Below are 25,743 nucleotides of genomic sequence, written 5' to 3' on the forward strand. Positions count from 1 at the left end.
AGGGTCTCGTCCGATCCCCGTAGTCAAATCCTGTAGGGCGAGAGTAGTACTTCGACGGGAGACCGCTTGGGAATATCTCGTGTTGTAGACTCTATTTGACTCTACTTTTGTCGTTATATGACTTGTTTTACTTTGGTTTCTGTGGGCATTGAGCTAATTAGCACGCGCGCTTGTAAAACTTGTCGTCACAATTCAAGCTTTAGAAAATGACATTCCATGGAATCGAATCGAGGAAAAGCTTTGTTTACTCGAGTCCCCGGATGTTGAAAGGAATTTTTGAACGGGAAACATTAACTCTCTGCTTTTACCAATGCCATTGCCGGTGAAGGGTTAAAGAACCATCACAGAGGAAACAGTTATTTGCTCAGTTCAACTTGCCCGCTCAAAACACACAACAAGAACGGGCTTTCTTCCGTCTACGACCATACCACAGGCAAAAAACCGGGTCTCGTCCGATCCCGTAGTCAAATCCTGTAGGGCGAGAGTAGTACTTTCGACGGGAGACCGCTTGGGAATATCTCGTGTTGTAGACTTCTATTTGACTCTACATTTTGTCGTTATATGACTTGTTTACTTTGGTTTTCTGTGGGCATTGAGCTAATTAGCACGCGCGCTTGTAAAACTTGTCGTCACAATTCAAGCTTTAGAAAATGACATTCCATGGAATCGAATCGAGGGAAAAGCTTTGTTTACTCGAGTCCCCGGATGTTGAAAGGAATTTTTGAACGGGAAACATTAACTCTCTGCATTTTACCAATGCCATTGCGGTGAAGGGTTAAAGAACCATCACAGAGGAAACAGTTATTTGCTCAGTTCAACTTGCCCGCTCAAAACACACAACAAGAACGGGCTTTCTTCCGTCTACGACCATACCACAGGCAAAAAACCGGGTCTCGTCCGATCCCCGTAGTCAAATCCTGTAGGGCGAGAGTAGTACTTCGACGGGAGACCGCTTGGGAATATCTCGTGTTGTAGACTTCTATTTGACTCTACATTTTGTCGTTATATGACTTGTTTTACTTTGGTTTTCTGTGGGCATTGAGCTAATTAGCACGCGCGCTTGTAAAACTTGTCGTCACAATTCAAGCTTTAGCAAATGACATTCCATGGAATCGAATCGGGGAAAAGCTTTGTTTACTCGAGTCCCGGATGTTGAAAGGAATTTTTGAACGGGAAACATTAACTCTCTGCATTTTACCAATGCCATTGCCGGTGAAGGGTTAAAGAACCATCACAGAGGAAACAGTTATTTGCTCAGTTCAACTTGCCCGCTCAAAACACACAACAAGAACGGGCTTTCTTCCGTCTACGACCATACCACAGGCAAAAAACCGGGTCTCGTCCGATCCCCGTAGTCAAATCCTGTAGGGCGAGAGTAGTACTTCGACGGGAGACCGCTTGGGAATATCTCGTGTTGTAGACTTCTATTTGACTCTACATTTTGTCGTTATATGACTTGTTTTACTTTGGTTTTCTGTGGGCATTGAGCTAATTAGCACGCGCGCTTGTAAAACTTGTCGTCACAATTCAAGCTTTAGCAAATGACATTCCATGGAATCGTATCTGTGACAAGCTTTGTTTACTCGAGTCCCGGATGTTGAAAGGAATTTTTGAACGGGAAACATTAACTCTCTGCATTTTACCAATGCCATTGCCGGTGAAGGGTTAAAGAACCATCACAGAGGAAACAGTTATTTGCTCAGTTCAACTTGCCCGCTCAAAACACACAACAAGAACGGGCTTTCTTCCGTCTACGACCATACCACAGGCAAAAAAACCGGTCTCGTCCGATCCCCGTAGTCAAATCCTGTAGGGCGAGAGTAGTACTTCGACGGGAGACCGCTTGGGAATATCTCGTGTTGTAGACTTCTATTTGACTCTACATTTTGTCGTTATATGACTTGTTTTACTTTGGTTTTCTGTGGGCATTGAGCTAATTAGCACGCGCGCTTGTAAAACTTGTCGTCACAATTCAAGCTTTAGCAAATGACATTCCATGGAATCGAATCGAGGAAAAAAGCTTTGTTTACTCGAGTCCGGATGTTGAAAGGAATTTTTGAACGGGAAACATTAACTCTCTGCATTTTACCAATGCCATTGCCGGTGAAGGGTTAAAGAACCATCACAGAGGAAACAGTTATTTGCTCAGTTCAACTTGCCCGCTCAAAACACACAACAAGAACGGGCTTTCTTCCGTCTACGACCATACCACAGGCAAAAAACCGGGTCTCGTCCGATCCCCGTAGTCAAATCCTGTAGGGCGAGAGTAGTACTTCGACGGGAGACCGCTTGGGAATATCTCGTGTTGTAGACTTCTATTTGACTCTACATTTTGTCGTTATATGACTTGTTTTACTTTGGTTTTCTGTGGGCATTGAGCTAATTAGCACGCGCGCTTGTAAAACTTGTCGTCACAATTCAAGCTTTAGAAAATGACATTCCATGGAATCGAATCGGGAAAAGCTTTGTTTACTCGAGTCCCGGATGTTGAAAGGAATTTTTGAACGGGAAACATTAACTCTCTGCATTTTACCAATGCCATTGCCGGTGAAGGGTTAAAGAACCATCACAGAGGAAACAGTTATTTGCTCAGTTCAACTTGCCCGCTCAAAACACACAACAAGAACGGGCTTTCTTCCGTCTACGACCATACCACAGGCAAAAAACCGGGTCTCGTACGATCCCGTAGTCAAATCCTGTAGGGCGAGAGTAGTACTTCGACGGGAGACCGCTTGGGAATATCTCGTGTTGTAGACTTCTATTTGACTCTACATTTTGTCGTTATATGACTTGTTTTACTTTGGTTTTCTGTGGGCATTGAGCTAATTAGCACGCGCGCTTGTAAAACTTGTCGTCACAATTCAAGCTTTAGAAAATGACATTCCATGGAATCGAATCGGGGAAAAGCTTTGTTTACTCGAGTCCCCGGATGTTGAAAGGAATTTTTGAACGGGAAACATTAACTCTCTGCATTTTTACCAATGCCATGCCGGTGAAGGGTTAAAGAACCATCACAGAGGAAACAGTTATTTGCTCAGTTCAACTTGCCCGCTCAAAACACACAACAAGAACGGGCTTTCTTCCGTCTACGACCATACCACAGGCAAAAAACCGGGTCTCGTCCGATCCCCGTAGTCAAATCCTGTAGGGCGAGAGTAGTACTTCGACGGGAGACCGCTTGGGAATATCTCGTGTTGTAGACTTCTATTTGACTCTACATTTTGTCGTTATATGACTTGTTTTACTTTGGTTTTCTGTGGGCATTGAGCTAATTAGCACGCGCGCTTGTAAAACTTGTCGTCACAATTCAAGCTTTAGAAATGACATTCCATGGAATCGAATCGGGGAAAAGCTTTGTTTACTCGAGTCCCGGATGTTGAAAGGAATTTTTGAACGGGAAACATTAACTCTCTGCATTTTACCAATGCCATTGCCGCGGAAGGGTTAAAGAACCATCACAGAGGAAACAGTTATTTGCTCGTTCAACTTGCCCGCTCAAAACACACAACAAGAACGGGCTTTCTTCCGTCTACGACCATACCACAGGCAAAAAACCGGGTCTCGTCCGATCCCCGTAGTCAAATCCTGTAGGGCGAGAGTAGTACTTCGACGGGAGACCGCTTGGGAATATCTCGTGTTCTTTAGAACTTCTATTTGACTATACATTTTGTCGTTTATATGACTTGTTTTACTATTGGGGTTCTGTGGGCATTGGAGCTAAATTAGCCATCGCGCGCTTGTAAAATTTGTCGTCACCATTCACGCTTATTAGAAAAATGACAGTCCATGGAATCGAACTCGGGAGGAAAAGCTTTGTTTACTCGAGTTCCCCCGGATGTTGAAAGGAATTTTTGAACGGGGGAAACATTAACTCTCTGCATTTTACCAATGCCATTGCCGGTGAAGGGTTAAAGAACCTATCACAGAGGAAACAGTTATTTGCTCAGTTCAACTTGCCCGCTCAAAAGCACACACACAAGAACGGGCTTCTTCTTCCGTCTACGACAATACCCACAGGCAAAAACACCGGGTCTCGTCCGATCCCCGTAGTCAAATCCTGTAGTGCGAGAGTAGTACTTCGACGGGAGACCGCTTGGGAATATCTCGTGTTGCTAGGACTTCTATTTGACTCTACATTTTGTCCGTTATAATGACTTGTTTTACTTGGGTTTTCTGTGGGCATTGAGCTAATTAGCACGCGCGCTTGTAAAACTTGTCCGTCACAATTCATCTTTAGAAACTGACATTCCATGGAATCGAATCGGGGAAAAGCTTTGTTTACTCGAGTCCCCGCGATGTGTTGAAATTGTTGAAAGGAATTTTGGAACGGGACACATTAAACTCCTCTTGCATTTTACCAATGCCCAATTGCCGGTTGAAGGGGTTAACGAACCATCGGGACAGAGGAACACAGTTATTTGCTCAGTTCACACTTGCCCGCTCAAAACACACAACAAGAACGGGGCTTTTCTTCCGTCTACGACCATACCACAGGGCAAAAAAACCGGGTCTCGTCCGATCCCCGGTAGTCCAATCCTGTAAGGGCGAGAGTAGTACTTCGACCGGGAGACCGGCTTGGGAATATCTCGTGTTGTAGACTTCTATTTGACTTCTACATTTTGTACGTTGATATGACTTGTTTTTACTTTGGTGTTTCTGTGGGCATTGAGCTAATTAGCACCGCGCGCTTGTAAAACTTGTCGTCACAATTCAAGCTTTAGAAAATGACATTCCCTGGAATCGAATCGAGGGAAAAAGCTTTTGTTTACTCAGGTCCCCGGTTGTGTTTGAAAGGAATTTGTTGAACGGGAAACATTAACTCTCTGCATTTTACCAATGCCATTGCCGGTGAAGGGGTTAAAGAACCATCACAGAGGAAACAGTTATTTGCTCAGTTCAACTTGCCCGCTCAAAAACACACAAACAAGAACGGGCTTTCTTCCGTCTACGACCATACCACAGGCAAAAAAGCCGGGTCTCGTCCGATCCACCGTAGTCAAATCCTGTAGGGCGAGAGTAGTACTTCGAGGGGAGACCTCTTGGGAATATCTCGTGTTGTAGACTTCTATTTGACTCTACCTTTGTCGTTTATATGACTTGTTTTACTGTGGTTTTCTGTGGGCCGGAGCTAATTAGCACGGCGCGCTTGTAAACCTTTGGTTCGTCACAATTCACGCTTTCGAAAATGACATTCCATGGAATCGAATCGGGGAAAAGCTTTGTTTACTCGAGTCCCAGGATGGTGAAAGGAATTTTCTGAACGGGAAACATTAACTCTCTGTCAATTTACCAGTGCCCATTGCAGGTGAAGGGTTAAAGAACCATCACCGAGGGAAAACAGTTATTTGCTCAGTTCAACTTGCCCGCTCAAAACCCACAACAAGAACCGGGCTTTCTTCCGTCTACGACCATACCACAGGTCAAAAAATCGGGTCTCGTCCGATCCCCCGTAGTCAAATCCTGTAGGGCTAAGGGTAGTAGTACTTCGACGGGGAGACTCCGCTTGGGAACTATCTCGTGTGTGTTAGACTTCCTATTTGCCTCTACATTTTGTGAGTTATAATGACTTGTTTGTACTTTGGTTTTCTGGTGGGCATTGAGCTAAATTAGCACGCGCGATTGTAAAACTTGTCGTCACAATTCAAGCTTTAGAAAATGACATTCCATGGAATCGAATCGGGGAAAAGCTTTGTTTACTCGAGTCCCGGATTGTTGAAAGGCATTTTTGCACGGGAAACATTAACTCTCTGCTTGTTACCAATGCCATTGCCGGTGAAGGGTTAAAGAACCATCACAGAGGGAAACCGTTATTTGCTCAGTTCAACTTGCCCGCTCAAAACACACAAAAAGAACGGGCTTTCTTCCCGCTACGACCATACCCCAGGCAAAAAAACGGGTCTCGTCCGATCCCCGTAGTCAAAATGCCTGTAGGGCGAGAGTAAGGTACTTCGACGGGAGACCGCTGGGGAATATCTCGTGTTGTAGACTTCGATTTGACTCTACATTTTGTCGTTATATGACTTGTTTTCCTTTGGGTTTTCTGTGGGCATTGAGCTAATTAGCACGCGCGCTTGTCAAACTTGTCGTCACCAAATTCAAGCTTTAGCAAATGAACATTCCATGGAATCGAATCGGGGGGGAGAAAAGCTTTGTTTACTCGAGTCCCAGGATGTTGAAAAGGATTTTTGAACGGGAAAACATTAACTCTCTGCATTTTACCAATGCCATTGCCGGTGAAGGGTTAAAGAACCATCACAGAGGAAACAGTTATTTGCCTCAGTTCAAAACTCGCCCCGCTCAAAACACACAACACAGAACGGGCTTTCTTCCGTCTACGACCATACCACAGGCAAAAAAACGGGTCTCGTCCGATCCCCGTAGTCAAATCCTGTAGGGCGAGAGTAGTACTTCGACGGGGAGACTCCCTTGGGAATATCTCGTGTTGTAGACTTCTATTTGACTCTACATTTTGTCGTTATATGACTTGTTTTACTTTGGTTTTCTGTGGGCATTGAGCTAATTAGCACGCGCGCTTGTAAAACTTGTCGTAACAATTCAAGCTTTAGAAACTGGACATTCCATGGAATTCGAATTCGGGGAAAAGCTTTGGTTACTAGAGTCCCAGGATGTTGGAAAGGAATTTTTGAACGGGAAACATTAACTCTCTGAATTTTACCAATGCCATTGCCGCGGTGAAGGGTTAAAGAACCATCACAGAGGAAACAGTTATTTGATCAGTTCAACTTGCCCGCTCAAAACACACAAAAAGAAAAGGGTTTATTACGTCTACGACCCATACCAAAGGCAAAAAACAGGGTCTCGCTCAGATACCGTAGTCAAATCCTGTAGGGCGAGAGTAGTACTTCGACGGGAAGAACGCGTGGGAATATATCGTGTTGTAGACTTCCTATTTGACTCTACATTTTGTCGTTATATGACTTGTTTTACTTTGGTTTTCTGTGGGCATTGAGCTAATTAGCACGCGCGCTTGTAAAACTTGTCGTCACAATTCAAGCTTTAGAAAATGACATTCCATGGAATCGAATCGGGGAAAAGCTTTGTTTACTCGAGTCCCGGATGTTGAAAGGAATTTTTGAACGGGAAACATTAACTCTCTGCATTTTACCAATGCCATTGCCGGTGAAGGGTTAAAGAACCATCACAGAGGAAACAGTTATTTGCTCAGTTCAACTTGCCCGCTCAAAACACACAACAAGAACGGGCTTTCTTCCGTCTACGACCATACCACAGGCAAAAAACCGGGTCTCGTCCGATCCCCGTAGTCAAATCCTGTAGGGCGAGAGTAGTACTTCGACGGGAGACCGCTTGGGAATATCTCGTGTTGTAGACTTCTATTTGACTCTACATTTTGTCGTTATATGACTTGTTTTACTTTGGTTTTCTGTGGGCATTGAGCTAATTAGCACGCGCGCTTGTAAAACTTGTCGTCACAATTCAAGCTTTAGAAAATGACATTCCATGGAATCGAATCGGGGAAAAGCTTTGTTTACTCGAGTCCCGGATGTTGAAAGGAATTTTTGAACGGGAAACATTAACTCTCTGCATTTTACCAATGCCATTGCCGGTGAAGGGTTAAAGAACCATCACAGAGGAAACAGTTATTTGCTCAGTTCAACTTGCCCGCTCAAAACACACAACAAGAACGGGCTTTCTTCCGTCTACGACCATACCACAGGCAAAAAACCGGGTCTCGTCCGATCCCCGTAGTCAAATCCTGTAGGGCGAGAGTAGTACTTCGACGGGAGACCGCTTGGGAATATCTCGTGTTGTAGACTTCTATTTGACTCTACATTTTGTCGTTATATGACTTGTTTTACTTTGGTTTTCTGTGGGCATTGAGCTAATTAGCACGCGCGCTTGTAAAACTTGTCGTCACAATTCAAGCTTTAGAAAATGACATTCCATGGAATCGAATCGGGGAAAAGCTTTGTTTACTCGAGTCCCGGATGTTGAAAGGAATTTTTGAACGGGAAACATTAACTCTCTGCATTTTACCAATGCCATTGCCGGTGAAGGGTTAAAGAACCATCACAGAGGAAACAGTTATTTGCTCAGTTCAACTTGCCCGCTCAAAACACACAACAAGAACGGGCTTTCTTCCGTCTACGACCATACCACAGGCAAAAAACCGGGTCTCGTCCGATCCCCGTAGTCAAATCCTGTAGGGCGAGAGTAGTACTTCGACGGGAGACCGCTTGGGAATATCTCGTGTTGTAGACTTCTATTTGACTCTACATTTTGTCGTTATATGACTTGTTTTACTTTGGTTTTCTGTGGGCATTGAGCTAATTAGCACGCGCGCTTGTAAAACTTGTCGTCACAATTCAAGCTTTAGAAAATGACATTCCATGGAATCGAATCGGGGAAAAGCTTTGTTTACTCGAGTCCCGGATGTTGAAAGGAATTTTTGAACGGGAAACATTAACTCTCTGCATTTTACCAATGCCATTGCCGGTGAAGGGTTAAAGAACCATCACAGAGGAAACAGTTATTTGCTCAGTTCAACTTGCCCGCTCAAAACACACAACAAGAACGGGCTTTCTTCCGTCTACGACCATACCACAGGCAAAAAACCGGGTCTCGTCCGATCCCCGTAGTCAAATCCTGTAGGGCGAGAGTAGTACTTCGACGGGAGACCGCTTGGGAATATCTCGTGTTGTAGACTTCTATTTGACTCTACATTTTGTCGTTATATGACTTGTTTTACTTTGGTTTTCTGTGGGCATTGAGCTAATTAGCACGCGCGCTTGTAAAACTTGTCGTCACAATTCAAGCTTTAGAAAATGACATTCCATGGAATCGAATCGGGGAAAAGCTTTGTTTACTCGAGTCCCGGATGTTGAAAGGAATTTTTGAACGGGAAACATTAACTCTCTGCATTTTACCAATGCCATTGCCGGTGAAGGGTTAAAGAACCATCACAGAGGAAACAGTTATTTGCTCAGTTCAACTTGCCCGCTCAAAACACACAACAAGAACGGGCTTTCTTCCGTCTACGACCATACCACAGGCAAAAAACCGGGTCTCGTCCGATCCCCGTAGTCAAATCCTGTAGGGCGAGAGTAGTACTTCGACGGGAGACCGCTTGGGAATATCTCGTGTTGTAGACTTCTATTTGACTCTACATTTTGTCGTTATATGACTTGTTTTACTTTGGTTTTCTGTGGGCATTGAGCTAATTAGCACGCGCGCTTGTAAAACTTGTCGTCACAATTCAAGCTTTAGCAAATGACATTCCATGGAATCGAATCGAGGAAAAGCTTTGTTTACTCGAGTCCCGGATGTTGAAAGGAATTTTTGAACGGGAAACATTAACTCTCTGCATTTTACCAATGCCATTGCCGGTGAAGGGTTAAAGAACCATCACAGAGGAAACAGTTATTTGCTCAGTTCAACTTGCCCGCTCAAAACACACAACAAGAACGGGCTTTCTTCCGTCTACGACCATACCACAGGCAAAAAACCGGGTCTCGTCCGATCCCCGTAGTCAAATCCTGTAGGGCGAGAGTAGTACTTCGACGGGAGACCGCTTGGGAATATCTCGTGTTGTAGACTTCTATTTGACTCTACATTTTGTCGTTATATGACTTGTTTTACTTTGGTTTTCTGTGGGCATTGAGCTAATTAGCACGCGCGCTTGTAAAACTTGTCGTCACAATTCAAGCTTTAGAAAATGACATTCCATGGAATCGAATCGGGGAAAAGCTTTGTTTACTCGAGTCCCGGATGTTGAAAGGAATTTTTGAACGGGAAACATTAACTCTCTGCATTTTACCAATGCCATTGCCGGTGAAGGGTTAAAGAACCATCACAGAGGAAACAGTTATTTGCTCAGTTCAACTTGCCCGCTCAAAACACACAACAAGAACGGGCTTTCTTCCGTCTACGACCATACCACAGGCAAAAAACCGGGTCTCGTCCGATCCCCGTAGTCAAATCCTGTAGGGCGAGAGTAGTACTTCGACGGGAGACCGCTTGGGAATATCTCGTGTTGTAGACTTCTATTTGACTCTACATTTTGTCGTTATATGACTTGTTTTACTTTGGTTTTCTGTGGGCATTGAGCTAATTAGCACGCGCGCTTGTAAAACTTGTCGTCACAATTCAAGCTTTAGAAAATGACATTCCATGGAATCGAATCGGGGAAAAGCTTTGTTTACTCGAGTCCCGGATGTTGAAAGGAATTTTTGAACGGGAAACATTAACTCTCTGCATTTTACCAATGCCATTGCCGGTGAAGGGTTAAAGAACCATCACAGAGGAAACAGTTATTTGCTCAGTTCAACTTGCCCGCTCAAAACACACAACAAGAACGGGCTTTCTTCCGTCTACGACCATACCACAGGCAAAAAACCGGGTCTCGTCCGATCCCCGTAGTCAAATCCTGTAGGGCGAGAGTAGTACTTCGACGGGAGACCGCTTGGGAATATCTCGTGTTGTAGACTTCTATTTGACTCTACATTTTGTCGTTATATGACTTGTTTTACTTTGGTTTTCTGTGGGCATTGAGCTAATTAGCACGCGCGCTTGTAAAACTTGTCGTCACAATTCAAGCTTTAGAAATGACATTCCATGGAATCGAATCGGGGAAAAGCTTTGTTTACTCGAGTCCCGGATGTTGAAAGGAATTTTTGAACGGGAAACATTAACTCTCTGCATTTTACCAATGCCATTGCCGGTGAAGGGTTAAAGAACCATCACAGAGGAAACAGTTATTTGCTCAGTTCAACTTGCCCGCTCAAAACACACAACAAGAACGGGCTTTCTTCCGTCTACGACCATACCACAGGCAAAAAACCGGGTCTCGTCCGATCCCCGTAGTCAAATCCTGTAGGGCGAGAGTAGTACTTCGACGGGAGACCGCTTGGGAATATCTCGTGTTGTAGACTTCTATTTGACTCTACATTTTGTCGTTATATGACTTGTTTTACTTTGGTTTTCTGTGGGCATTGAGCTAATTAGCACGCGCGCTTGTAAAACTTGTCGTCACAATTCAAGCTTTAGAAAATGACATTCCATGGAATCGAATCGGGGAAAAGCTTTGTTTACTCGAGTCCCGGATGTTGAAAGGAATTTTTGAACGGGAAACATTAACTCTCTGCATTTTACCAATGCCATTGCCGGTGAAGGGTTAAAGAACCATCACAGAGGAAACAGTTATTTGCTCAGTTCAACTTGCCCGCTCAAAACACACAACAAGAACGGGCTTTCTTCCGTCTACGACCATACCACAGGCAAAAAACCGGGTCTCGTCCGATCCCCGTAGTCAAATCCTGTAGGGCGAGAGTAGTACTTCGACGGGAGACCGCTTGGGAATATCTCGTGTTGTAGACTTCTATTTGACTCTACATTTTGTCGTTATATGACTTGTTTTACTTTGGTTTTCTGTGGGCATTGAGCTAATTAGCACGCGCGCTTGTAAAACTTGTCGTCACAATTCAAGCTTTAGAAAATGACATTCCATGGAATCGAATCGGGGAAAAGCTTTGTTTACTCGAGTCCCGGATGTTGAAAGGAATTTTTGAACGGGAAACATTAACTCTCTGCATTTTACCAATGCCATTGCCGGTGAAGGGTTAAAGAACCATCACAGAGGAAACAGTTATTTGCTCAGTTCAACTTGCCCGCTCAAAACACACAACAAGAACGGGCTTTCTTCCGTCTACGACCATACCACAGGCAAAAAACCGGGTCTCGTCCGATCCCCGTAGTCAAATCCTGTAGGGCGAGAGTAGTACTTCGACGGGAGACCGCTTGGGAATATCTCGTGTTGTAGACTTCTATTTGACTCTACATTTTGTCGTTATATGACTTGTTTTACTTTGGTTTTCTGTGGGCATTGAGCTAATTAGCACGCGCGCTTGTAAAACTTGTCGTCACAATTCAAGCTTTAGAAAATGACATTCCATGGAATCGAATCGGGGAAAAGCTTTGTTTACTCGAGTCCCGGATGTTGAAAGGAATTTTTGAACGGGAAACATTAACTCTCTGCATTTTACCAATGCCATTGCCGGTGAAGGGTTAAAGAACCATCACAGAGGAAACAGTTATTTGCTCAGTTCAACTTGCCCGCTCAAAACACACAACAAGAACGGGCTTTCTTCCGTCTACGACCATACCACAGGCAAAAAACCGGGTCTCGTCCGATCCCCGTAGTCAAATCCTGTAGGGCGAGAGTAGTACTTCGACGGGAGACCGCTTGGGAATATCTCGTGTTGTAGACTTCTATTTGACTCTACATTTTGTCGTTATATGACTTGTTTTACTTTGGTTTTCTGTGGGCATTGAGCTAATTAGCACGCGCGCTTGTAAAACTTGTCGTCACAATTCAAGCTTTAGAAAATGACATTCCATGGAATCGAATCGGGGAAAAGCTTTGTTTACTCGAGTCCCGGATGTTGAAAGGAATTTTTGAACGGGAAACATTAACTCTCTGCATTTTACCAATGCCATTGCCGGTGAAGGGTTAAAGAACCATCACAGAGGAAACAGTTATTTGCTCAGTTCAACTTGCCCGCTCAAAACACACAACAAGAACGGGCTTTCTTCCGTCTACGACCATACCACAGGCAAAAAACCGGGTCTCGTCCGATCCCCGTAGTCAAATCCTGTAGGGCGAGAGTAGTACTTCGACGGGAGACCGCTTGGGAATATCTCGTGTTGTAGACTTCTATTTGACTCTACATTTTGTCGTTATATGACTTGTTTTACTTTGGTTTTCTGTGGGCATTGAGCTAATTAGCACGCGCGCTTGTAAAACTTGTCGTCACAATTCAAGCTTTAGAAAATGACATTCCATGGAATCGAATCGGGGAAAAGCTTTGTTTACTCGAGTCCCGGATGTTGAAAGGAATTTTTGAACGGGAAACATTAACTCTCTGCATTTTACCAATGCCATTGCCGGTGAAGGGTTAAAGAACCATCACAGAGGAAACAGTTATTTGCTCAGTTCAACTTGCCCGCTCAAAACACACAACAAGAACGGGCTTTCTTCCGTCTACGACCATACCACAGGCAAAAAACCGGGTCTCGTCCGATCCCCGTAGTCAAATCCTGTAGGGCGAGAGTAGTACTTCGACGGGAGACCGCTTGGGAATATCTCGTGTTGTAGACTTCTATTTGACTCTACATTTTGTCGTTATATGACTTGTTTTACTTTGGTTTTCTGTGGGCATTGAGCTAATTAGCACGCGCGCTTGTAAAACTTGTCGTCACAATTCAAGCTTTAGAAAATGACATTCCATGGAATCGAATCGGGGAAAAGCTTTGTTTACTCGAGTCCCGGATGTTGAAAGGAATTTTTGAACGGGAAACATTAACTCTCTGCATTTTACCAATGCCATTGCCGGTGAAGGGTTAAAGAACCATCACAGAGGAAACAGTTATTTGCTCAGTTCAACTTGCCCGCTCAAAACACACAACAAGAACGGGCTTTCTTCCGTCTACGACCATACCACAGGCAAAAAACCGGGTCTCGTCCGATCCCCGTAGTCAAATCCTGTAGGGCGAGAGTAGTACTTCGACGGGAGACCGCTTGGGAATATCTCGTGTTGTAGACTTCTATTTGACTCTACATTTTGTCGTTATATGACTTGTTTTACTTTGGTTTTCTGTGGGCATTGAGCTAATTAGCACGCGCGCTTGTAAAACTTGTCGTCACAATTCAAGCTTTAGAAAATGACATTCCATGGAATCGAATCGGGGAAAAGCTTTGTTTACTCGAGTCCCGGATGTTGAAAGGAATTTTTGAACGGGAAACATTAACTCTCTGCATTTTACCAATGCCATTGCCGGTGAAGGGTTAAAGAACCATCACAGAGGAAACAGTTATTTGCTCAGTTCAACTTGCCCGCTCAAAACACACAACAAGAACGGGCTTTCTTCCGTCTACGACCATACCACAGGCAAAAAACCGGGTCTCGTCCGATCCCCGTAGTCAAATCCTGTAGGGCGAGAGTAGTACTTCGACGGGAGACCGCTTGGGAATATCTCGTGTTGTAGACTTCTATTTGACTCTACATTTTGTCGTTATATGACTTGTTTTACTTTGGTTTTCTGTGGGCATTGAGCTAATTAGCACGCGCGCTTGTAAAACTTGTCGTCACAATTCAAGCTTTAGAAAATGACATTCCATGGAATCGAGGAAAAGCTTTGTTTACTCGAGTCCCCGGATGTTGAAAGGAATTTTTGAACGGGAAACATTAACTCTCTGCATTTTACCAATGCCATTGCCGGTGAAGGGTTAAAGAACCATCACAGAGGAAACAGTTATTTGCTCAGTTCAACTTGCCCGCTCAAAACACACAACAAGAACGGGCTTTCTTCCGTCTACGACCATACCACAGGCAAAAAACCGGGTCTCGTCCGATCCCCGTAGTCAAATCCTGTAGGGCGAGAGTAGTACTTCGACGGGAGACCGCTTGGGAATATCTCGTGTTGTAGACTTCTATTTGACTCTACATTTTGTCGTTATATGACTTGTTTTACTTTGGTTTTCTGTGGGCATTGAGCTAATTAGCACGCGCGCTTGTAAAACTTGTCGTCACAATTCAAGCTTTAGAAAATGACATTCCATGGAATCGAATCGGGGAAAAGCTTTGTTTACTCGAGTCCCGGATGTTGAAAGGAATTTTTGAACGGGAAACATTAACTCTCTGCATTTTACCAATGCCATTGCCGGTGAAGGGTTAAAGAACCATCACAGAGGAAACAGTTATTTGCTCAGTTCAACTTGCCCGCTCAAAACACACAACAAGAACGGGCTTTCTTCCGTCTACGACCATACCACAGGCAAAAAACCGGGTCTCGTCCGATCCCCGTAGTCAAATCCTGTAGGGCGAGAGTAGTACTTCGACGGGAGACCGCTTGGGAATATCTCGTGTTGTAGACTTCTATTTGACTCTACATTTTGTCGTTATATGACTTGTTTTACTTTGGTTTTCTGTGGGCATTGAGCTAATTAGCACGCGCGCTTGTAAAACTTGTCGTCACAATTCAAGCTTTAGAAAATGACATTCCATGGAATCGAATCGGGGAAAAGCTTTGTTTACTCGAGTCCCCGGATGTTGAAAGGAATTTTTGAACGGGAAACATTAACTCTCTGCATTTTACCAATGCCATTGCCGGTGAAGGGTTAAAGAACCATCACAGAGGAAACAGTTATTTGCTCAGTTCAACTTGCCCGCTCAAAACACACAACAAGAACGGGCTTTCTTCCGTCTACGACCATACCACAGGCAAAAAACCGGGTCTCGTCCGATCCCCGTAGTCAAATCCTGTAGGGCGAGAGTAGTACTTCGACGGGAGACCGCTTGGGAATATCTCGTGTTGTAGACTTCTATTTGACTCTACATTTTGTCGTTATATGACTTGTTTTACTTTGGTTTTCTGTGGGCATTGAGCTAATTAGCACGCGCGCTTGTAAAACTTGTCGTCACAATTCAAGCTTTAGAAAATGACATTCCATGGAATCGAATCGGGGAAAAGCTTTGTTTACTCGAGTCCCGGATGTTGAAAGGAATTTTTGAACGGGAAACATTAACTCTCTGCATTTTACCAATGCCATTGCCGGTGAAGGGTTAAAGAACCATCACAGAGGAAACAGTTATTTGCTCAGTTCAACTTGCCCGCTCAAAACACACAACAAGAACGGGCTTTCTTCCGTCTACGACCATACCACAGGCAAAAAACCGGGTCTCGTCCGATCCCCGTAGTCAAATCCTGTAGGGCGAGAGTAGTACTTCGACGGGAGACCGCTTGGGAATATCTCGTGTTGTAGACTTCTATTTGACTCTACATTTTGTCGTTATATGACTTGTTTTACTTTGGTTTTCTGTGGGCATTGAGCTAATTAGCACGCGCGCTTGTAAAACTTGTCGTCACAATTCAAGCTTTAGAAAATGACATTCCATGGAATCGAATCGGGGAAAAGCTTTGTTTACTCGAGTCCCGGATGTTGAAAGGAATTTTTGAACGGGAAACATTAACTCTCTGCATTTTACCAATGCCATTGCCGGTGAAGGGTTAAAGAACCATCACAGAGGAAACAGTTATTTGCTCAGTTCAACTTGCCCGCTCAAAACACACAACAAGAACGGGCTTTCTTCCGTCTACGACCATACCACAGGCAAAAAACCGGGTCTCGTCCGATCCCCGTAGTCAAATCCTGTAGGGCGAGAGTAGTACTTCGACGGGAGACCGCTTGGGAATATCTCGTGTTGTAGACTTCTATTTGACTCTACATTTTGTCGTTATATGACTTGTTTTACTTTGGTTTTCTGTGGGCATTGAGCTAATTAGCACGCGCGCTTGTAAAACTTGTCGTCACAATTCAAGCTTTAGAAAATGACATTCCATGGAATCGAATCGGGGAAAAGCTTTGTTTACTCGAGTCCCGGATGTTGAAAGGAATTTTTGAACGGGAAACATTAACTCTCTGCATTTTACCAATGCCATTGCCGGTGAAGGGTTAAAGAACCATCACAGAGGAAACAGTTATTTGCTCAGTTCAACTTGCCCGCTCAAAACACACAACAAGAACGGGCTTTCTTCCGTCTACGACCATACCACAGGCAAAAAACCGGGTCTCGTCCGATCCCCGTAGTCAAATCCTGTAGGGCGAGAGTAGTACTTCGACGGGAGACCGCTTGGGAATATCTCGTGTTGTAGACTTCTATTTGACTCTACATTTTGTCGTTATATGACTTGTTTTACTTTGGTTTTCTGTGGGCATTGAGCTAATTAGCACGCGCGCTTGTAAAACTTGTCGTCACAATTCAAGCTTTAGAAAATGACATTCCATGGAATCGAATCGGGGAAAAGCTTTGTTTACTCGAGTCCCGGATGTTGAAAGGAATTTTTGAACGGGAAACATTAACTCTCTGCATTTTACCAATGCCATTGCCGGTGAAGGGTTAAAGAACCATCACAGAGGAAACAGTTATTTGCTCAGTTCAACTTGCCCGCTCAAAACACACAACAAGAACGGGCTTTCTTCCGTCTACGACCATACCACAGGCAAAAAACCGGGTCTCGTCCGATCCCCGTAGTCAAATCCTGTAGGGCGAGAGTAGTACTTCGACGGGAGACCGCTTGGGAATATCTCGTGTTGTAGACTTCTATTTGACTCTACATTTTGTCGTTATATGACTTGTTTTACTTTGGTTTTCTGTGGGCATTGAGCTAATTAGCACGCGCGCTTGTAAAACTTGTCGTCACAATTCAAGCTTTAGAAAATGACATTCCATGGAATCGAATCGGGGAAAAGCTTTGTTTACTCGAGTCCCGGATGTTGAAAGGAATTTTTGAACGGGAAACATTAACTCTCTGCATTTTACCAATGCCATTGCCGGTGAAGGGTTAAAGAACCATCACAGAGGAAACAGTTATTTGCTCAGTTCAACTTGCCCGCTCAAAACACACAACAAGAACGGGCTTTCTTCCGTCTACGACCATACCACAGGCAAAAAACCGGGTCTCGTCCGATCCCCGTAGTCAAATCCTGTAGGGCGAGAGTAGTACTTCGACGGGAGACCGCTTGGGAATATCTCGTGTTGTAGACTTCTATTTGACTCTACATTTTGTCGTTATATGACTTGTTTTACTTTGGTTTTCTGTGGGCATTGAGCTAATTAGCACGCGCGCTTGTAAAACTTGTCGTCACAATTCAAGCTTTAGAAAATGACATTCCATGGAATCGAATCGGGGAAAAGCTTTGTTTACTCGAGTCCCGGATGTTGAAAGGAATTTTTGAACGGGAAACATTAACTCTCTGCATTTTACCAATGCCATTGCCGGTGAAGGGTTAAAGAACCATCACAGAGGAAACAGTTATTTGCTCAGTTCAACTTGCCCGCTCAAAACACACAACAAGAACGGGCTTTCTTCCGTCTACGACCATACCACAGGCAAAAAACCGGGTCTCGTCCGATCCCCGTAGTCAAATCCTGTAGGGCGAGAGTAGTACTTCGACGGGAGACCGCTTGGGAATATCTCGTGTTGTAGACTTCTATTTGACTCTACATTTTGTCGTTATATGACTTGTTTTACTTTGGTTTTCTGTGGGCATTGAGCTAATTAGCACGCGCGCTTGTAAAACTTGTCGTCACAATTCAAGCTTTAGAAAATGACATTCCATGGAATCGAATCGGGGAAAAGCTTTGTTTACTCGAGTCCCGGATGTTGAAAGGAATTTTTGAACGGGAAACATTAACTCTCTGCATTTTACCAATGCCATTGCCGGTGAAGGGTTAAAGAACCATCACAGAGGAAACAGTTATTTGCTCAGTTCAACTTGCCCGCTCAAAACACACAACAAGAACGGGCTTTCTTCCGTCTACGACCATACCACAGGCAAAAAACCGGGTCTCGTCCGATCCCCGTAGTCAAATCCTGTAGGGCGAGAGTAGTACTTCGACGGGAGACCGCTTGGGAATATCTCGTGTTGTAGACTTCTATTTGACTCTACATTTTGTCGTTATATGACTTGTTTTACTTTGGTTTTCTGTGGGCATTGAGCTAATTAGCACGCGCGCTTGTAAAACTTGTCGTCACAATTCAAGCTTTAGAAAATGACATTCCATGGAATCGAATCGGGGAAAAGCTTTGTTTACTCGAGTCCCGGATGTTGAAAGGAATTTTTGAACGGGAAACATTAACTCTCTGCATTTTACCAATGCCATTGCCGGTGAAGGGTTAAAGAACCATCACAGAGGAAACAGTTATTTGCTCAGTTCAACTTGCCCGCTCAAAACACACAACAAGAACGGGCTTTCTTCCGTCTACGACCATACCACAGGCAAAAAACCGGGTCTCGTCCGATCCCCGTAGTCAAATCCTGTAGGGCGAGAGTAGTACTTCGACGGGAGACCGCTTGGGAATATCTCGTGTTGTAGACTTCTATTTGACTCTACATTTTGTCGTTATATGACTTGTTTTACTTTGGTTTTCTGTGGGCATTGAGCTAATTAGCACGCGCGCTTGTAAAACTTGTCGTCACAATTCAAGCTTTAGAAAATGACATTCCATGGAATCGAATCGGGGAAAAGCTTTGTTTACTCGAGTCCCGGATGTTGAAAGGAATTTTTGAACGGGAAACATTAACTCTCTGCATTTTACCAATGCCATTGCCGGTGAAGGGTTAAAGAACCATCACAGAGGAAACAGTTATTTGCTCAGTTCAACTTGCCCGCTCAAAACACACAACAAGAACGGGCTTTCTTCCGTCTACGACCATACCACAGGCAAAAAACCGGGTCTCGTCCGATCCCCGTAGTCAAATCCTGTAGGGCGAGAGTAGTACTTCGACGGGAGACCGCTTGGGAATATCTCGTGTTGTAGACTTCTATTTGACTCTACATTTTGTCGTTATATGACTTGTTTTACTTTGGTTTTCTGTGGGCATTGAGCTAATTAGCACGCGCGCTTGTAAAACTTGTCGTCACAATTCAAGCTTTAGAAAATGACATTCCATGGAATCGAATCGGGGAAAAGCTTTGTTTACTCGAGTCCCGGATGTTGAAAGGAATTTTTGAACGGGAAACATTAACTCTCTGCATTTTACCAATGCCATTGCCGGTGAAGGGTTAAAGAACCATCACAGAGGAAACAGTTATTTGCTCAGTTCAACTTGCCCGCTCAAAACACACAACAAGAACGGGCTTTCTTCCGTCTACGACCATACCACAGGCAAAAAACCGGGTCTCGTCCGATCCCCGTAGTCAAATCCTGTAGGGCGAGAGTAGTACTTCGACGGGAGACCGCTTGGGAATATCTCGTGTTGTAGACTTCTATTTGACTCTACATTTTGTCGTTATATGACTTGTTTTACTTTGGTTTTCTGTGGGCATTGAGCTAATTAGCACGCGCGCTTGTAAAACTTGTCGTCACAATTCAAGCTTTAGAAAATGACATTCCATGGAATCGAATCGGGGAAAAGCTTTGTTTACTCGAGTCCCGGATGTTGAAAGGAATTTTTGAACGGGAAACATTAACTCTCTGCATTTTACCAATGCCATTGCCGGTGAAGGGTTAAAGAACCATCACAGAGGAAACAGTTATTTGCTCAGTTCAACTTGCCCGCTCAAAACACACAACAAGAACGGGCTTTCTTCCGTCTACGACCATACCACAGGCAAAAAACCGGGTCTCGTCCGATCCCCGTAGTCAAATCCTGTAGGGCGAGAGTAGTACTTCGACGGGAGACCGCTTGGGAATATCTCGTGTTGTAGACTTCTATTTGACTCTACATTTTGTCGTTATATGACTTGTTTTACTTTGGTTTTCTGTGGGCATTGAGCTAATTAGCACGCGCGCTTGTAAAACTTGTCGTCACAATTCAAGCTTTAGAAAATGACATTCCATGGAATCGAATCGGGGAAAAGCTTTGTTTACTCGAGTCCCGGATGTTGAAAGGAATTTTTGAACGGGAAACATTAACTCTCTGCATTTTACCAATGCCATTGCCGGTGAAGGGTTAAAGAACCATCACAGAGGAAACAGTTATTTGCTCAGTTCAACTTGCCCGCTCAAAACACACAACAAGAACGGGCTTTCTTCCGTCTACGACCATACCACAGGCAAAAAACCGGGTCTCGTCCGATCCCCGTAGTCAAATCCTGTAGGGCGAGAGTAGTACTTCGACGGGAGACCGCTTGGGAATATCTCGTGTTGTAGACTTCTATTTGACTCTACATTTTGTCGTTATATGACTTGTTTTACTTTGGTTTTCTGTGGGCATTGAGCTAATTAGCACGCGCGCTTGTAAAACTTGTCGTCACAATTCAAGCTTTAGAAAATGACATTCCATGGAATCGAATCGGGGAAAAGCTTTGTTTACTCGAGTCCCGGATGTTGAAAGGAATTTTTGAACGGGAAACATTAACTCTCTGCATTTTACCAATGCCATTGCCGGTGAAGGGTTAAAGAACCATCACAGAGGAAACAGTTATTTGCTCAGTTCAACTTGCCCGCTCAAAACACACAACAAGAACGGGCTTTCTTCCGTCTACGACCATACCACAGGCAAAAAACCGGGTCTCGTCCGATCCCCGTAGTCAAATCCTGTAGGGCGAGAGTAGTACTTCGACGGGAGACCGCTTGGGAATATCTCGTGTTGTAGACTTCTATTTGACTCTACATTTTGTCGTTATATGACTTGTTTTACTTTGGTTTTCTGTGGGCATTGAGCTAATTAGCACGCGCGCTTGTAAAACTTGTCGTCACAATTCAAGCTTTAGAAAATGACATTCCATGGAATCGAATCGGGGAAAAGCTTTGTTTACTCGAGTCCCGGATGTTGAAAGGAATTTTTGAACGGGAAACATTAACTCTCTGCATTTTACCAATGCCATTGCCGGTGAAGGGTTAAAGAACCATCACAGAGGAAACAGTTATTTGCTCAGTTCAACTTGCCCGCTCAAAACACACAACAAGAACGGGCTTTCTTCCGTCTACGACCATACCACAGGCAAAAAACCGGGTCTCGTCCGATCCCCGTAGTCAAATCCTGTAGGGCGAGAGTAGTACTTCGACGGGAGACCGCTTGGGAATATCTCGTGTTGTAGACTTCTATTTGACTCTACATTTTGTCGTTATATGACTTGTTTTACTTTGGTTTTCTGTGGGCATTGAGCTAATTAGCACGCGCGCTTGTAAAACTTGTCGTCACAATTCAAGCTTTAGAAAATGACATTCCATGGAATCGAATCGGGGAAAAGCTTTGTTTACTCGAGTCCCGGATGTTGAAAGGAATTTTTGAACGGGAAACATTAACTCTCTGCATTTTACCAATGCCATTGCCGGTGAAGGGTTAAAGAACCATCACAGAGGAAACAGTTATTTGCTCAGTTCAACTTGCCCGCTCAAAACACACAACAAGAACGGGCTTTCTTCCGTCTACGACCATACCACAGGCAAAAAACCGGGTCTCGTCCGATCCCCGTAGTCAAATCCTGTAGGGCGAGAGTAGTACTTCGACGGGAGACCGCTTGGGAATATCTCGTGTTGTAGACTTCTATTTGACTCTACATTTTGTCGTTATATGACTTGTTTTACTTTGGTTTTCTGTGGGCATTGAGCTAATTAGCACGCGCGCTTGTAAAACTTGTCGTCACAATTCAAGCTTTAGAAAATGACATTCCATGGAATCGAATCGGGGAAAAGCTTTGTTTACTCGAGTCCCGGATGTTGAAAGGAATTTTTGAACGGGAAACATTAACTCTCTGCATTTTACCAATGCCATTGCCGGTGAAGGGTTAAAGAACCATCACAGAGGAAACAGTTATTTGCTCAGTTCAACTTGCCCGCTCAAAACACACAACAAGAACGGGCTTTCTTCCGTCTACGACCATACCACAGGCAAAAAACCGGGTCTCGTCCGATCCCCGTAGTCAAATCCTGTAGGGCGAGAGTAGTACTTCGACGGGAGACCGCTTGGGAATATCTCGTGTTGTAGACTTCTATTTGACTCTACATTTTGTCGTTATATGACTTGTTTTACTTTGGTTTTCTGTGGGCATTGAGCTAATTAGCACGCGCGCTTGTAAAACTTGTCGTCACAATTCAAGCTTTAGAAAATGACATTCCATGGAATCGAATCGGGGAAAAGCTTTGTTTACTCGAGTCCCGGATGTTGAAAGGAATTTTTGAACGGGAAACATTAACTCTCTGCATTTTACCAATGCCATTGCCGGTGAAGGGTTAAAGAACCATCACAGAGGAAACAGTTATTTGCTCAGTTCAACTTGCCCGCTCAAAACACACAACAAGAACGGGCTTTCTTCCGTCTACGACCATACCACAGGCAAAAAACCGGGTCTCGTCCGATCCCCGTAGTCAAATCCTGTAGGGCGAGAGTAGTACTTCGACGGGAGACCGCTTGGGAATATCTCGTGTTGTAGACTTCTATTTGACTCTACATTTTGTCGTTATATGACTTGTTTTACTTTGGTTTTCTGTGGGCATTGAGCTAATTAGCACGCGCGCTTGTAAAACTTGTCGTCACAATTCAAGCTTTAGAAAATGACATTCCATGGAATCGAATCGGGGAAAAGCTTTGTTTACTCGAGTCCCGGATGTTGAAAGGAATTTTTGAACGGGAAACATTAACTCTCTGCATTTTACCAATGCCATTGCCGGTGAAGGGTTAAAGAACCATCACAGAGGAAACAGTTATTTGCTCAGTTCAACTTGCCCGCTCAAAACACACAACAAGAACGGGCTTTCTTCCGTCTACGACCATACCACAGGCAAAAAACCGGGTCTCGTCCGATCCCCGTAGTCAAATCCTGTAGGGCGAGAGTAGTACTTCGACGGGAGACCGCTTGGGAATATCTCGTGTTGTAGACTTCTATTTGACTCTACATTTTGTCGTTATATGACTTGTTTTACTTTGGTTTTCTGTGGGCATTGAGCTAATTAGCACGCGCGCTTGTAAAACTTGTCGTCACAATTCAAGCTTTAGAAAATGACATTCCATGGAATCGAATCGGGGAAAAGCTTTGTTTACTCGAGTCCCGGATGTTGAAAGGAATTTTTGAACGGGAAACATTAACTCTCTGCATTTTACCAATGCCATTGCCGGTGAAGGGTTAAAGAACCATCACAGAGGAAACAGTTATTTGCTCAGTTCAACTTGCCCGCTCAAAACACACAACAAGAACGGGCTTTCTTCCGTCTACGACCATACCACAGGCAAAAAACCGGGTCTCGTCCGATCCCCGTAGTCAAATCCTGTAGGGCGAGAGTAGTACTTCGACGGGAGACCGCTTGGGAATATCTCGTGTTGTAGACTTCTATTTGACTCTACATTTTGTCGTTATATGACTTGTTTTACTTTGGTTTTCTGTGGGCATTGAGCTAATTAGCACGCGCGCTTGTAAAACTTGTCGTCACAATTCAAGCTTTAGAAAATGACATTCCATGGAATCGAATCGGGGAAAAGCTTTGTTTACTCGAGTCCCGGATGTTGAAAGGAATTTTTGAACGGGAAACATTAACTCTCTGCATTTTACCAATGCCATTGCCGGTGAAGGGTTAAAGAACCATCACAGAGGAAACAGTTATTTGCTCAGTTCAACTTGCCCGCTCAAAACACACAACAAGAACGGGCTTTCTTCCGTCTACGACCATACCACAGGCAAAAAACCGGGTCTCGTCCGATCCCCGTAGTCAAATCCTGTAGGGCGAGAGTAGTACTTCGACGGGAGACCGCTTGGGAATATCTCGTGTTGTAGACTTCTATTTGACTCTACATTTTGTCGTTATATGACTTGTTTTACTTTGGTTTTCTGTGGGCATTGAGCTAATTAGCACGCGCGCTTGTAAAACTTGTCGTCACAATTCAAGCTTTAGAAAATGACATTCCATGGAATCGAATCGGGGAAAAGCTTTGTTTACTCGAGTCCCGGATGTTGAAAGGAATTTTTGAACGGGAAACATTAACTCTCTGCATTTTACCAATGCCATTGCCGGTGAAGGGTTAAAGAACCATCACAGAGGAAACAGTTATTTGCTCAGTTCAACTTGCCCGCTCAAAACACACAACAAGAACGGGCTTTCTTCCGTCTACGACCATACCACAGGCAAAAAACCGGGTCTCGTCCGATCCCCGTAGTCAAATCCTGTAGGGCGAGAGTAGTACTTCGACGGGAGACCGCTTGGGAATATCTCGTGTTGTAGACTTCTATTTGACTCTACATTTTGTCGTTATATGACTTGTTTTACTTTGGTTTTCTGTGGGCATTGAGCTAATTAGCACGCGCGCTTGTAAAACTTGTCGTCACAATTCAAGCTTTAGAAAATGACATTCCATGGAATCGAATCGGGGAAAAGCTTTGTTTACTCGAGTCCCGGATGTTGAAAGGAATTTTTGAACGGGAAACATTAACTCTCTGCATTTTACCAATGCCATTGCCGGTGAAGGGTTAAAGAACCATCACAGAGGAAACAGTTATTTGCTCAGTTCAACTTGCCCGCTCAAAACACACAACAAGAACGGGCTTTCTTCCGTCTACGACCATACCACAGGCAAAAAACCGGGTCTCGTCCGATCCCCGTAGTCAAATCCTGTAGGGCGAGAGTAGTACTTCGACGGGAGACCGCTTGGGAATATCTCGTGTTGTAGACTTCTATTTGACTCTACATTTTGTCGTTATATGACTTGTTTTACTTTGGTTTTCTGTGGGCATTGAGCTAATTAGCACGCGCGCTTGTAAAACTTGTCGTCACAATTCAAGCTTTAGAAAATGACATTCCATGGAATCGAATCGGGGAAAAGCTTTGTTTACTCGAGTCCCGGATGTTGAAAGGAATTTTTGAACGGGAAACATTAACTCTCTGCATTTTACCAATGCCATTGCCGGTGAAGGGTTAAAGAACCATCACAGAGGAAACAGTTATTTGCTCAGTTCAACTTGCCCGCTCAAAACACACAACAAGAACGGGCTTTCTTCCGTCTACGACCATACCACAGGCAAAAAACCGGGTCTCGTCCGATCCCCGTAGTCAAATCCTGTAGGGCGAGAGTAGTACTTCGACGGGAGACCGCTTGGGAATATCTCGTGTTGTAGACTTCTATTTGACTCTACATTTTGTCGTTATATGACTTGTTTTACTTTGGTTTTCTGTGGGCATTGAGCTAATTAGCACGCGCGCTTGTAAAACTTGTCGTCACAATTCAAGCTTTAGAAAATGACATTCCATGGAATCGAATCGGGGAAAAGC

The 25,743-nt window shown here is 44.1% G+C and overlaps 46 non-coding genes and 8 pseudogenes across 46 annotated transcripts; all 54 read left to right on the top strand.

Moving 5' to 3' along the window:
* Positions 1-414: 414 nt before the first annotated feature.
* LOC137986813 (5S ribosomal RNA) lies at positions 415-533 on the top strand (annotated as a pseudogene).
* Positions 534-859: 326 nt separating this feature from the next.
* On the top strand, positions 860-978 carry LOC137986741 (5S ribosomal RNA). The gene has a single exon (XR_011119974.1). It is a non-coding gene; the product is annotated as a 5S ribosomal RNA (ribosomal RNA).
* Positions 979-1,304: 326 nt separating this feature from the next.
* LOC137986824 (5S ribosomal RNA) lies at positions 1,305-1,423 on the top strand. The gene has a single exon (XR_011120040.1). It is a non-coding gene; the product is annotated as a 5S ribosomal RNA (ribosomal RNA).
* Positions 1,424-1,749: 326 nt separating this feature from the next.
* LOC137986810 (5S ribosomal RNA) lies at positions 1,750-1,868 on the top strand (annotated as a pseudogene).
* A 327-nt stretch (positions 1,869-2,195) lies between these two features.
* Positions 2,196-2,314, top strand: LOC137986835 (5S ribosomal RNA). The gene has a single exon (XR_011120051.1). It is a non-coding gene; the product is annotated as a 5S ribosomal RNA (ribosomal RNA).
* Positions 2,315-2,639: 325 nt separating this feature from the next.
* Positions 2,640-2,757, top strand: LOC137986811 (5S ribosomal RNA; annotated as a pseudogene).
* Positions 2,758-3,084: 327 nt separating this feature from the next.
* Positions 3,085-3,203, top strand: LOC137986847 (5S ribosomal RNA). The gene has a single exon (XR_011120062.1). It is a non-coding gene; the product is annotated as a 5S ribosomal RNA (ribosomal RNA).
* A 324-nt stretch (positions 3,204-3,527) lies between these two features.
* LOC137986816 (5S ribosomal RNA) lies at positions 3,528-3,646 on the top strand (annotated as a pseudogene).
* Positions 3,647-3,998: 352 nt separating this feature from the next.
* LOC137986820 (5S ribosomal RNA) lies at positions 3,999-4,118 on the top strand (annotated as a pseudogene).
* An 825-nt stretch (positions 4,119-4,943) lies between these two features.
* Positions 4,944-5,064, top strand: LOC137986812 (5S ribosomal RNA; annotated as a pseudogene).
* An 801-nt stretch (positions 5,065-5,865) lies between these two features.
* LOC137986818 (5S ribosomal RNA) lies at positions 5,866-5,988 on the top strand (annotated as a pseudogene).
* A 342-nt stretch (positions 5,989-6,330) lies between these two features.
* LOC137986814 (5S ribosomal RNA) lies at positions 6,331-6,451 on the top strand (annotated as a pseudogene).
* A 781-nt stretch (positions 6,452-7,232) lies between these two features.
* LOC137986859 (5S ribosomal RNA) lies at positions 7,233-7,351 on the top strand. Its single transcript, XR_011120073.1, has one exon. It is a non-coding gene; the product is annotated as a 5S ribosomal RNA (ribosomal RNA).
* A 326-nt stretch (positions 7,352-7,677) lies between these two features.
* On the top strand, positions 7,678-7,796 carry LOC137986747 (5S ribosomal RNA). The gene has a single exon (XR_011119980.1). It is a non-coding gene; the product is annotated as a 5S ribosomal RNA (ribosomal RNA).
* A 326-nt stretch (positions 7,797-8,122) lies between these two features.
* Positions 8,123-8,241, top strand: LOC137986759 (5S ribosomal RNA). The gene has a single exon (XR_011119991.1). It is a non-coding gene; the product is annotated as a 5S ribosomal RNA (ribosomal RNA).
* Positions 8,242-8,567: 326 nt separating this feature from the next.
* On the top strand, positions 8,568-8,686 carry LOC137986770 (5S ribosomal RNA). Its single transcript, XR_011120002.1, has one exon. It is a non-coding gene; the product is annotated as a 5S ribosomal RNA (ribosomal RNA).
* A 326-nt stretch (positions 8,687-9,012) lies between these two features.
* Positions 9,013-9,131, top strand: LOC137986782 (5S ribosomal RNA). Its single transcript, XR_011120013.1, has one exon. It is a non-coding gene; the product is annotated as a 5S ribosomal RNA (ribosomal RNA).
* Positions 9,132-9,457: 326 nt separating this feature from the next.
* On the top strand, positions 9,458-9,576 carry LOC137986794 (5S ribosomal RNA). The gene has a single exon (XR_011120024.1). It is a non-coding gene; the product is annotated as a 5S ribosomal RNA (ribosomal RNA).
* A 326-nt stretch (positions 9,577-9,902) lies between these two features.
* Positions 9,903-10,021, top strand: LOC137986806 (5S ribosomal RNA). Its single transcript, XR_011120035.1, has one exon. It is a non-coding gene; the product is annotated as a 5S ribosomal RNA (ribosomal RNA).
* Positions 10,022-10,347: 326 nt separating this feature from the next.
* LOC137986817 (5S ribosomal RNA) lies at positions 10,348-10,466 on the top strand. The gene has a single exon (XR_011120036.1). It is a non-coding gene; the product is annotated as a 5S ribosomal RNA (ribosomal RNA).
* A 325-nt stretch (positions 10,467-10,791) lies between these two features.
* On the top strand, positions 10,792-10,910 carry LOC137986821 (5S ribosomal RNA). The gene has a single exon (XR_011120037.1). It is a non-coding gene; the product is annotated as a 5S ribosomal RNA (ribosomal RNA).
* Positions 10,911-11,236: 326 nt separating this feature from the next.
* LOC137986822 (5S ribosomal RNA) lies at positions 11,237-11,355 on the top strand. The gene has a single exon (XR_011120038.1). It is a non-coding gene; the product is annotated as a 5S ribosomal RNA (ribosomal RNA).
* A 326-nt stretch (positions 11,356-11,681) lies between these two features.
* LOC137986823 (5S ribosomal RNA) lies at positions 11,682-11,800 on the top strand. The gene has a single exon (XR_011120039.1). It is a non-coding gene; the product is annotated as a 5S ribosomal RNA (ribosomal RNA).
* Positions 11,801-12,126: 326 nt separating this feature from the next.
* Positions 12,127-12,245, top strand: LOC137986825 (5S ribosomal RNA). The gene has a single exon (XR_011120041.1). It is a non-coding gene; the product is annotated as a 5S ribosomal RNA (ribosomal RNA).
* A 326-nt stretch (positions 12,246-12,571) lies between these two features.
* LOC137986826 (5S ribosomal RNA) lies at positions 12,572-12,690 on the top strand. Its single transcript, XR_011120042.1, has one exon. It is a non-coding gene; the product is annotated as a 5S ribosomal RNA (ribosomal RNA).
* Positions 12,691-13,016: 326 nt separating this feature from the next.
* Positions 13,017-13,135, top strand: LOC137986827 (5S ribosomal RNA). The gene has a single exon (XR_011120043.1). It is a non-coding gene; the product is annotated as a 5S ribosomal RNA (ribosomal RNA).
* A 326-nt stretch (positions 13,136-13,461) lies between these two features.
* Positions 13,462-13,580, top strand: LOC137986828 (5S ribosomal RNA). Its single transcript, XR_011120044.1, has one exon. It is a non-coding gene; the product is annotated as a 5S ribosomal RNA (ribosomal RNA).
* A 326-nt stretch (positions 13,581-13,906) lies between these two features.
* LOC137986829 (5S ribosomal RNA) lies at positions 13,907-14,025 on the top strand. Its single transcript, XR_011120045.1, has one exon. It is a non-coding gene; the product is annotated as a 5S ribosomal RNA (ribosomal RNA).
* Positions 14,026-14,347: 322 nt separating this feature from the next.
* Positions 14,348-14,466, top strand: LOC137986830 (5S ribosomal RNA). Its single transcript, XR_011120046.1, has one exon. It is a non-coding gene; the product is annotated as a 5S ribosomal RNA (ribosomal RNA).
* A 326-nt stretch (positions 14,467-14,792) lies between these two features.
* LOC137986831 (5S ribosomal RNA) lies at positions 14,793-14,911 on the top strand. Its single transcript, XR_011120047.1, has one exon. It is a non-coding gene; the product is annotated as a 5S ribosomal RNA (ribosomal RNA).
* A 327-nt stretch (positions 14,912-15,238) lies between these two features.
* On the top strand, positions 15,239-15,357 carry LOC137986832 (5S ribosomal RNA). Its single transcript, XR_011120048.1, has one exon. It is a non-coding gene; the product is annotated as a 5S ribosomal RNA (ribosomal RNA).
* Positions 15,358-15,683: 326 nt separating this feature from the next.
* On the top strand, positions 15,684-15,802 carry LOC137986833 (5S ribosomal RNA). The gene has a single exon (XR_011120049.1). It is a non-coding gene; the product is annotated as a 5S ribosomal RNA (ribosomal RNA).
* Positions 15,803-16,128: 326 nt separating this feature from the next.
* LOC137986834 (5S ribosomal RNA) lies at positions 16,129-16,247 on the top strand. The gene has a single exon (XR_011120050.1). It is a non-coding gene; the product is annotated as a 5S ribosomal RNA (ribosomal RNA).
* Positions 16,248-16,573: 326 nt separating this feature from the next.
* On the top strand, positions 16,574-16,692 carry LOC137986836 (5S ribosomal RNA). Its single transcript, XR_011120052.1, has one exon. It is a non-coding gene; the product is annotated as a 5S ribosomal RNA (ribosomal RNA).
* Positions 16,693-17,018: 326 nt separating this feature from the next.
* LOC137986837 (5S ribosomal RNA) lies at positions 17,019-17,137 on the top strand. Its single transcript, XR_011120053.1, has one exon. It is a non-coding gene; the product is annotated as a 5S ribosomal RNA (ribosomal RNA).
* A 326-nt stretch (positions 17,138-17,463) lies between these two features.
* Positions 17,464-17,582, top strand: LOC137986838 (5S ribosomal RNA). Its single transcript, XR_011120054.1, has one exon. It is a non-coding gene; the product is annotated as a 5S ribosomal RNA (ribosomal RNA).
* Positions 17,583-17,908: 326 nt separating this feature from the next.
* LOC137986839 (5S ribosomal RNA) lies at positions 17,909-18,027 on the top strand. The gene has a single exon (XR_011120055.1). It is a non-coding gene; the product is annotated as a 5S ribosomal RNA (ribosomal RNA).
* A 326-nt stretch (positions 18,028-18,353) lies between these two features.
* LOC137986841 (5S ribosomal RNA) lies at positions 18,354-18,472 on the top strand. Its single transcript, XR_011120056.1, has one exon. It is a non-coding gene; the product is annotated as a 5S ribosomal RNA (ribosomal RNA).
* Positions 18,473-18,798: 326 nt separating this feature from the next.
* On the top strand, positions 18,799-18,917 carry LOC137986842 (5S ribosomal RNA). Its single transcript, XR_011120057.1, has one exon. It is a non-coding gene; the product is annotated as a 5S ribosomal RNA (ribosomal RNA).
* Positions 18,918-19,243: 326 nt separating this feature from the next.
* Positions 19,244-19,362, top strand: LOC137986843 (5S ribosomal RNA). The gene has a single exon (XR_011120058.1). It is a non-coding gene; the product is annotated as a 5S ribosomal RNA (ribosomal RNA).
* A 326-nt stretch (positions 19,363-19,688) lies between these two features.
* LOC137986844 (5S ribosomal RNA) lies at positions 19,689-19,807 on the top strand. The gene has a single exon (XR_011120059.1). It is a non-coding gene; the product is annotated as a 5S ribosomal RNA (ribosomal RNA).
* A 326-nt stretch (positions 19,808-20,133) lies between these two features.
* Positions 20,134-20,252, top strand: LOC137986845 (5S ribosomal RNA). The gene has a single exon (XR_011120060.1). It is a non-coding gene; the product is annotated as a 5S ribosomal RNA (ribosomal RNA).
* A 326-nt stretch (positions 20,253-20,578) lies between these two features.
* Positions 20,579-20,697, top strand: LOC137986846 (5S ribosomal RNA). Its single transcript, XR_011120061.1, has one exon. It is a non-coding gene; the product is annotated as a 5S ribosomal RNA (ribosomal RNA).
* A 326-nt stretch (positions 20,698-21,023) lies between these two features.
* Positions 21,024-21,142, top strand: LOC137986848 (5S ribosomal RNA). The gene has a single exon (XR_011120063.1). It is a non-coding gene; the product is annotated as a 5S ribosomal RNA (ribosomal RNA).
* A 326-nt stretch (positions 21,143-21,468) lies between these two features.
* On the top strand, positions 21,469-21,587 carry LOC137986849 (5S ribosomal RNA). The gene has a single exon (XR_011120064.1). It is a non-coding gene; the product is annotated as a 5S ribosomal RNA (ribosomal RNA).
* A 326-nt stretch (positions 21,588-21,913) lies between these two features.
* Positions 21,914-22,032, top strand: LOC137986850 (5S ribosomal RNA). The gene has a single exon (XR_011120065.1). It is a non-coding gene; the product is annotated as a 5S ribosomal RNA (ribosomal RNA).
* A 326-nt stretch (positions 22,033-22,358) lies between these two features.
* LOC137986852 (5S ribosomal RNA) lies at positions 22,359-22,477 on the top strand. The gene has a single exon (XR_011120066.1). It is a non-coding gene; the product is annotated as a 5S ribosomal RNA (ribosomal RNA).
* Positions 22,478-22,803: 326 nt separating this feature from the next.
* Positions 22,804-22,922, top strand: LOC137986853 (5S ribosomal RNA). The gene has a single exon (XR_011120067.1). It is a non-coding gene; the product is annotated as a 5S ribosomal RNA (ribosomal RNA).
* A 326-nt stretch (positions 22,923-23,248) lies between these two features.
* On the top strand, positions 23,249-23,367 carry LOC137986854 (5S ribosomal RNA). The gene has a single exon (XR_011120068.1). It is a non-coding gene; the product is annotated as a 5S ribosomal RNA (ribosomal RNA).
* Positions 23,368-23,693: 326 nt separating this feature from the next.
* On the top strand, positions 23,694-23,812 carry LOC137986855 (5S ribosomal RNA). The gene has a single exon (XR_011120069.1). It is a non-coding gene; the product is annotated as a 5S ribosomal RNA (ribosomal RNA).
* Positions 23,813-24,138: 326 nt separating this feature from the next.
* LOC137986856 (5S ribosomal RNA) lies at positions 24,139-24,257 on the top strand. The gene has a single exon (XR_011120070.1). It is a non-coding gene; the product is annotated as a 5S ribosomal RNA (ribosomal RNA).
* A 326-nt stretch (positions 24,258-24,583) lies between these two features.
* LOC137986857 (5S ribosomal RNA) lies at positions 24,584-24,702 on the top strand. Its single transcript, XR_011120071.1, has one exon. It is a non-coding gene; the product is annotated as a 5S ribosomal RNA (ribosomal RNA).
* A 326-nt stretch (positions 24,703-25,028) lies between these two features.
* On the top strand, positions 25,029-25,147 carry LOC137986858 (5S ribosomal RNA). The gene has a single exon (XR_011120072.1). It is a non-coding gene; the product is annotated as a 5S ribosomal RNA (ribosomal RNA).
* A 326-nt stretch (positions 25,148-25,473) lies between these two features.
* Positions 25,474-25,592, top strand: LOC137986860 (5S ribosomal RNA). The gene has a single exon (XR_011120074.1). It is a non-coding gene; the product is annotated as a 5S ribosomal RNA (ribosomal RNA).
* Positions 25,593-25,743: the final 151 nt, after the last annotated feature.

This window comes from Montipora foliosa, unplaced genomic scaffold, assembly GCF_036669935.1.
Source record: "Montipora foliosa isolate CH-2021 unplaced genomic scaffold, ASM3666993v2 scaffold_291, whole genome shotgun sequence".
In the NCBI taxonomy this organism is placed as follows: domain Eukaryota; kingdom Metazoa; phylum Cnidaria; class Anthozoa; order Scleractinia; family Acroporidae; genus Montipora; species Montipora foliosa.